The 7,889-nt window shown below is 38.6% G+C and overlaps 1 protein-coding gene across 10 annotated transcripts in view; it reads left to right on the top strand.

The window, feature by feature from the left end:
• Nucleotides 1-6,600: 6,600 nt before the first annotated feature.
• The window catches only part of LOC121738511 (protein furry), a 125,129-nt gene continuing 123,840 nt past the window's right edge, over nucleotides 6,601-7,889 (top strand). For 8 of the 10 annotated variants that reach the window (XM_042130618.1, XM_042130617.1, XM_042130616.1 and 5 more), the window contains exon 1: nucleotides 6,601-6,688. The gene's annotated coding sequence lies outside the window, so the exon portion shown is untranslated. Of the gene's footprint in view, nucleotides 6,791-7,889 lie in introns of all 10 variants that reach the window. The other 2 variants (XM_042130611.1, XM_042130620.1) reach the window with 2 other exon arrangements.

Below are 7,889 nucleotides of genomic sequence, written 5' to 3'. Positions count from 1 at the left end.
AGACGCATAAAGCTCGAGCAAAACAAAACGTATAGCAACACCACCCTGTGTATAAAATAGCTTGTGCTAATGCTAACACCACCTAATAAAAAAGTTATCCAACGTATAAGCTAAACAACGTTTTGTTCTTGTCTATCAAAAGGCTTTTCCAACGTATTTGACAAGGTCAGTGCATAAATTTATTAGCGTACGTAAGCATTGTGTTATCCCTCGATCGCGGATTCTTGGAGATCTATTGTTATTATATTGTTATCGCGGTCGAATTCGACCGCTTGGGAGTTAATTTTTGTTTCATTAAAGATAAGGTAAGCTACGAATAATAAACTGCCTTGTTAGCTATCGAAAGTTTGACAGGATTTAGAAGTAGGTAATCTAATGAGGCTATCATTATTGTTATTGTGTCTAATGGCTTTTCTAGCATGTAAGACAAAGACAGCAACATGGATCAGTAAGTTTAGTCCTAGCCGGCCCCTAGAGGCTACACCGCAAGACGATCAATAATTATTGTATTGTCAATATCACGCTTCAATTTTATTGAACAGTTTATTAGACAAATGTAAATAGATTGAAGGCTCGCAATGTTCAATATCAATCCTAGACGGTCAATAATATAATGCAATAAATACGTGATATAATTTATATTTGCGCAGTAAAATTATTGCCCGTCTAGGGGACTGCTTATTGTCCATATTTTGTAAGTTCGATCATGTTAGTTTAAATCCAACTTATGAACAAATCACAACAACCCCCGATTTAGAACTCGAATATAAATTTCAGGAACACAGATATATATTGTTACGTGCTAGGGTTCGAGGATTTGGAGAGAAAGACCTGGTGACTCTCTTGAAGACTTTATTAACACTGCACTAAACACTAGGTCACATCACTTAGCACTAAGTCCAAACACTAATCACTAGGTCCAATCACTAAGCACTATCACTGTCCTAGGTCGTAGCCAAGTCGCAGGTTTCACTGGTTCACTCACTATTGATCACTTGTTGTCGCCTCGAAGATCGCTCAGATTGAACTGACTTGCCGGGCCTGCCTGCGGCTTTTTACATGGCGAGACGAATTCCAGAAAGGTCCCGATTCACGTAAACAAGTAAACAACCGTGGGGACTTTCTAGGAGGCTCGAGCATGTACCATAATAAAACTGCCGTCCTTACGATAAGTGCAGTAAGTTGAATTTAATTTAGACCTTATAGACTCAGTCATAAGGTCTAAATTAAAACACGTAAACACGCAAACAAATAAACGGTAAACACGTAAACAAACATTGGACCTTTCTAGAAGGTTCGAGTATGTACTTGCGCACCTCATGCCATCTAGTATTGAGTAGGGGATTTCTGTTGCCTGTGCTCCCTCGGTAAGCTTCGCTGGTTTGTCGCTAGATGGCACCACGTGTCCGTATACCATGTACCGTAACACTACTCCCCTCTTAGAGATGCTCGTCCCGAGCATCATTGTTACTGCCATGGTAACGCGCCAGACGGTCTATGTGTACCACTTTGAATGTCCCTCTTGATTGCTTTTGAATCCTGTAAGTCACATCATTCAATCGGGTAACCACTTTGTATGGGCCGTCCCACTTGGTCTGCAGCTTTGGAGATTTGCCTTTCCGGCGAGTTGGGTTATGCAGCCACACCAGTGACCCTTTTTCGAAGCTGCTCGTGTTCGATTTCCGATCGTATCTGGTCTTCATGTTCTCACTTGACTGTAACCCATTTTCCCGAACCATGGCGTGTATATAGCGCATCTTTTCCCTTAAATCGCAGACATAGTCTTGTACGGTCTTCGGCTCCTCCGGTGACCCTCCTGTCAAGAGGTCTACTGGTACTCGCAGTTCTCTACCGTAAGTGACATACGCCGGGGTAGCTTTTATGCTCTTATGCTCGGCGGTACGGTACGACAGAAGGAAGAGCGGTATATACTTGTCCCAGTCCTTTTGTTTGTCATCTACCAATTTCGCCAAATGCCTCTCAAGGGTCTGGTTAAATCTCTCAACCATTCCATCAGACTGTGGATGGTACGCTGTGGTCCTCGTCTTATGCATTCCCAAAATTCTGCACACTTCCTGGAAGACCTGCGATTCGAAATTCCTGCCCTAATCAGAATGGATTTCCAGAGGCACACCAAACCGAGATATCACTTCTCCGACTAATTTAGAAGCGACTGTTGCAGCTTCTTGGTTTGGTATGGCGAAAACTTCGGGCCATTTGGTGAAGTAATCCATGGCGACCATAAAATACTTGTTTCCCGATTCCGTCACGGGAAATGGCCCAGCTACGTCAACTGCAATTCGTTCTCACGGTGCGCCAACGTTATACAACCGCAGGTTCCCACGGCTCCGGGTCTGTGGTCCCTTCACTGCAGCGCAAGTAGTGCATTTGTGGCACCAATCCTGTACATCATCTCGACAATGCAACCAGTAGAATCGTTCTCGCACTTTTGTTAACGTCCTCTTTACACCTAGATGACCTCCTGATACGCCATCGTGTATTTCACGGAGAACATCTGGTACTCTCGTTCTTGGGACAACTATTTGAAGATGGAACTCTCTGCCGTTAGTCTTTTCCCATATCCGGTATATAGTATTCTGTTTTGAAGAATCAGACTGTTCCATTGCGCCCAGTACGCCTTAGTAACAGCGCCAGTGGGTGCAACTCCACTCCAGATTGGCTTTACGTCACCCCGTTTCTTCCATGTGATGATGTGTCGAAGGTCGTCATCTCTTTCTTGAGCCTCTCTCATAGCATCATTCTCCCATGGACCCAAAGGACTTGTTTTCGTTAACTTTAATGTTACTTCATTCGATTCCTGCTTAACACAATGTTTGCAGTCTTCTGAACACGGCCTTCGTGAGAGTGCGTCGGCATTCCCATGCGACTTTCCGCTGCGGTGTTCGGTCTTGAAGTCATACTCCTGGAGCTGTTCAATCCATCGAGCTACTTGACCTTCTGGGTTCTTGAACTGTAGTAGCCACTTCAACGCTGCGTGACCAGTTCGCAGTAAAACCTGTCTGCCAATGAGATACTTGCTGAAATGTTGTAGCGTCTTTACGACAGCCAAGAGTTCTCTGCTTGTCACACAGTAGTTTCTCTCTGGCTTAGATAAAGATTTGCTGAAATATGCAATTACAACTTCTCTTTCACCCTGTTTTTGAGATAACACCCCTCCAATGGCCGTGTTGCTTGCGTCCGTGTCGACTATAAACTGACCTTCAGGTTGTGGATACCCCAGGATTGGTGTTTCACACAGATGTTTCTTCAGTTTCTGAAAAGAATCTTCAGAAGTCTCGTCCCAAATAAACTGTCGTTTATCCTCTGTCAGAAGATGCAAAGGCTTGGCTAACTCTGAGAATCCCTTAACAAAACGCCTGTAGTAGGAGCATAGGCCGAGAAATGCCCGCACTTCGGTTTTGTTCTTAGGTGTTGGCCAATTTTGAACTGCTTCCAGTTTCTCCGGGTCCGTCTGGATTCCATCACTAGAGATAACGTGGCCGAGATAGTTGACCTTACTCCTGAATAAACGACACTTTTTCGGATTCAACTTTAACTTGGCCCCCTCTATTTTGGCGAAAACTCGTTCTAAGTTTCGCAAATGGTCCTCGAAGTCACGGCCAACAATGATGACGTCATCTAAGTACACTAAGCAAGCCTCTCCAACTAGGCCTGCCAGTACACACTCCATGAGTCCCTCAAATGTGGCAGGTGCGTTGCACAATCCAAAGGGCATGACGTTAAACTGCCATAAACCTTTACCGGTGGAAAAAGCCGTCTTCTCTTTGTCTTTTGGATGAATTTCCACCTGCCAGTATCCAGATTTCAGGTCCAGGGTCGAGAACCATTTCATGCCACTCAAGGAATCCAGAGTGTCGTCGATTCGAGGTAATGGATCCTGTGTGTCCGGATGTCCGGAGTCAACAGCCTGGCAGAGTTTCGCCGTGAGTTTGCACTTTGCAGACTGTATACTGCAGTGTAGAGCTACGCGGATGTCGTCAGCAGATGGCTATGTTAAGAACAACTATTGTGGACTTATCTACGCGGTTAAGCACAGTGGAGAAGAGACTTGATGTGCTAGGGAAAGGCGGCGTCACGTCGGCTCGGAGAATGTCGTAGAGATGGAGCAGACCGTAGTAGAGCTGGAGAAGACGGTCGGGCAGTTTAAGGCCGAGCTCAACGACAGAGACCAGGATGTGCTATCGACAGACCTGGTAATTAGTAATTTTAAGGTCACAGGAGAAAATGTAGCACACACTGTCACAGGCGTTTTTATTTTTATGTGTATTGTCCTGTCATTCCTCAATGTCATTCCTTCTTAATTCTCTTACTTTTCTATTGAATACATGCAAGTTTGTATTAATACGGACTTTCATTTTGCTCAATTAGAGGTAGGGTAGACTGGGTACGGTTGTGACAATTTTGGTTTGGAAGACAGTAATTATGTTAATTTTACAGCTAGCTAGGAAAATTTTGTCACAAACCATAGTTTATTTATTTGTCTACATAAAAATACATGCTAAAATGCGATGTATTAGTCATAGAATCAAATTTAAAAGAAAGACGGAAATTGTCACAACCGACCACAACCCAAGGACGGTTGTGACAGTGGTTGTGGTCAGTAGTGACACCTTCAAAAAAAATATTTATATGATTCTTATTTCATTAAAATGTACCATAAAACATCATAATCTTATTCTAAACCAATTCATCTAGCGTATCAAAACATAGTCTATTTCTAAACATATTTATCGACCAAAACAACGACATTCGATTCATTTGATGAATTTCGCCGTTATCTGTAAATAAGTCCTACATTTGACTTCTTCGTAACTATTTTCGTATTGACTGATAATATCCTGCGCTCGTTTGGTCTTCTGCAAGCGTTTTTAGGACATCTAAGAAAAAATAAAGGACAAATGGTGGACAAATGTATGTCACAACCGTACCCATAAGATTTGTCACAACCGTACCTACCCAACACAGAATTTCAATTATCAAACAATTGCCACGAATCGGCTAAACGATTTAAGTACGTAAAAAATAATCACTTGTAGTTAACTACTAATGATCAACGTATAATAAGAAAATACACGACATAGGTTATTTGTATGCAAAAAATAGTAAACATTGAAATAAATCAAGCAAGAAAACTTACTTTTGACTGTTAAAAAGCAATGAAGGCCCCTGATAACGTTATTGTCAAGTGCTGGCGGAAGCATTGTTAGGAGAAGCATTCAGACGTCTTGCAAGACGCGTCTTTCTCTCTTAGCACCCGTCCCCATATTCCGTATAGTTTCGCTGTTATGACGACTATCACAACCGTAACCTGGCACAACCGTACCCAGTCTTCCCTACTTGCGGCTACTTTTAACAAGGCAACCCAACATTATTCCATTATATACGTTCTAAAGATTATTTTAAAATATATTTGATCGAAAAAAACTATTCATGCAGAATTTTACGGTCGGATCTTAGGATATTATGGTTGATAATATTATAAAATATTATAACTGCTCTCAAAATACTTACCATTTATACTTACAGTGCCATCTTTTGTGTAATTTAAAAAGCAGCTTGCTCTCTGCTGCCATCTGTAATGACGACAGTTATAAACTAAGTGTGTAGTACATTGAGGTACTAGCCTTATATCGGTGTATAAGCGTCAAAAGCGTGTAATGTTATGTCCTACTTACTAGGACATAACAAAGGAGTCGGTTGGCATATTTCATGTAATAAAAGTATTAATAAAGGTTTTTAGTGAACATTTAATGCTAGATATTGTTGAGTTTTGTGGTTCCGCTAAATAATAAACCATAAGAATGGCCAAAGAATGCCTCAAACACGTGGATTTAACATTAAATACGTAAGTTTTGAACAACGTTTTTTGGGCTTTTTAATCGGTATTTTTGTAAGCTAAAAAAATAATTTATAAGTTTATTAATCCCTTATTCGTGCTATATAAGGCATTAAGGCTAAAAATGTCACATCAATTAATAATTTGGCTATAAAAATTGCATAGCTCTTTACGTGTGTTTATGGATTATTATAATCACTTGAACTATAGTAAATCGATATCATGAACTAATTGACTTTCTTTCCTGTATCATAAAGTGCTTCGGAATAATCGACAAATAGAAATATTCAAGAAAATAAATGCACACTACTTGTATGAAAATAAGCACAAAATGGTCACGCAATGACGGGCTAAGACTACATCTACACTATAATACTTAATCTATGGTGTAGTATGAGTAAAAAATTATCAAATACTAAATATTATAGCAAATGTAAAGAATGAAATCCTTTAATCATAATATATACATATTATTTTTCAAGATAGCAGACACGAAAATAAATTTCTGCATTAATATTTTTGGTAAAAAATAATATTGTTTTTGTTTTATTTTCCTACTTTGTAGTTTGCGTTTATTGGAGCGTAAATTAATGGTCATAGACTACTAAAATCCGACTAAATTGAAGAGACACGTTGTGAGTCGCAATACCAATGCAATACGATTGGACATAGTGGCACTTTGCAACTTTTCAAATTAGACGGTTTTACAAATGTCAGATGTAATGCCTAAAATAAATCTGAAATTTGTTAAAATTCGTGATTGTGATTCGTAATTGCTAAAATAACTAGCGAATTTGGATTTCTTTAGAGCCGATTTCTTATTTGTTGCAAGTATGTTTATTTTCAAAATATAATTTGTATTAGAAAAATCTAGGGCCGTAGTGACTTGACCGTTTTGTGACCTGTGAAAATATGAACCCTTTTGTGATTTTGGTTTGTTTCTTTTACTTTTTGATAAAATTGTAGTCGTTTCGATATCATTTATTCAACCCGACAACAATTCTGTGCTCATTCTTCTCACACTTTTAGTTATCCATTATATTTTAGTATTTTATTATGATTTGTGCACCCATTTCATATTTTTTATTGATTTAAAAACTTCACTGTATACAATAGGTATATTGCTTAAATAATGTGAAATTATAAACAAACCGAATGCAATGATTCATAGTATTATGGTCATTATCTTTATCTGTACAATTCATTGTGTATTGTACAGATAAAGACGTCGATTGACAATATTTCACTGTTAGTTGATTTTATTTGTTGCAGTATAATATTACTTACTTGCATAGTATAAGCTGAGCATTCAATGCGCTGTAGGCACCTCAATCTAACCACACTCTGGACTGCTTCCATTGCCAAGTTTATTTCTTGTAGCACTGAAATCATTTTTTACATTTTTTTCTCATTTCCATGGCAGTGACCTGTTAGGTTGAACATTTTTGATATGATCAACTATGAGACACTTCCTGAGCTGGGCTTCTTGCATTGCAAATTTACAAGTGCTTAGATATTGGTTGAAATATTTTTTATAACTTGTTCTTTATAGTAACAAATTGCTTGATGCATGTGTTCCGTTATATCCTTTACTTGCACATTAAAAATGTACAGTATATTATTTAACAATATGCAAAATGACAGCCTATGGCTTTAAATGGTTTCTATCATATTTTTATACATAATATAAGAATCATTAAGTAATCCTCTTGATTGTTTCTTGTATCAAAAAAAAAGAATTGCTCGGCGGCTTGTATCATTTAACAAAGATACACCAAACAAAGTCTTTTTAAACATAATGAATATTGCAATATGATCCAAATTAAGACCCTATCAGCTTATCATAAAGCCTTTTTCAAGTTGTATTGTATGAGACTGAAGTGTGAATAAGTATAATAAACACAGTTCTATTTTGATTTTACTCAATTGTGTAATTCAATTTAGCATAAAACAGAACTTTTTAATGGATAATTCTAAGCATAAAGAAATGTAACAACTATGCTTTGCTTCCCTAATTTGTCTTGTCATTTTT

Source organism: Aricia agestis, chromosome Z (assembly GCF_905147365.1).
Source record: "Aricia agestis chromosome Z, ilAriAges1.1, whole genome shotgun sequence".
Lineage (NCBI taxonomy): Eukaryota > Metazoa > Arthropoda > Insecta > Lepidoptera > Lycaenidae > Aricia > Aricia agestis.
The sequence above is the reverse complement of the archived record's forward strand: the minus strand, read 5'-3'. Positions and strand labels throughout refer to the sequence as shown.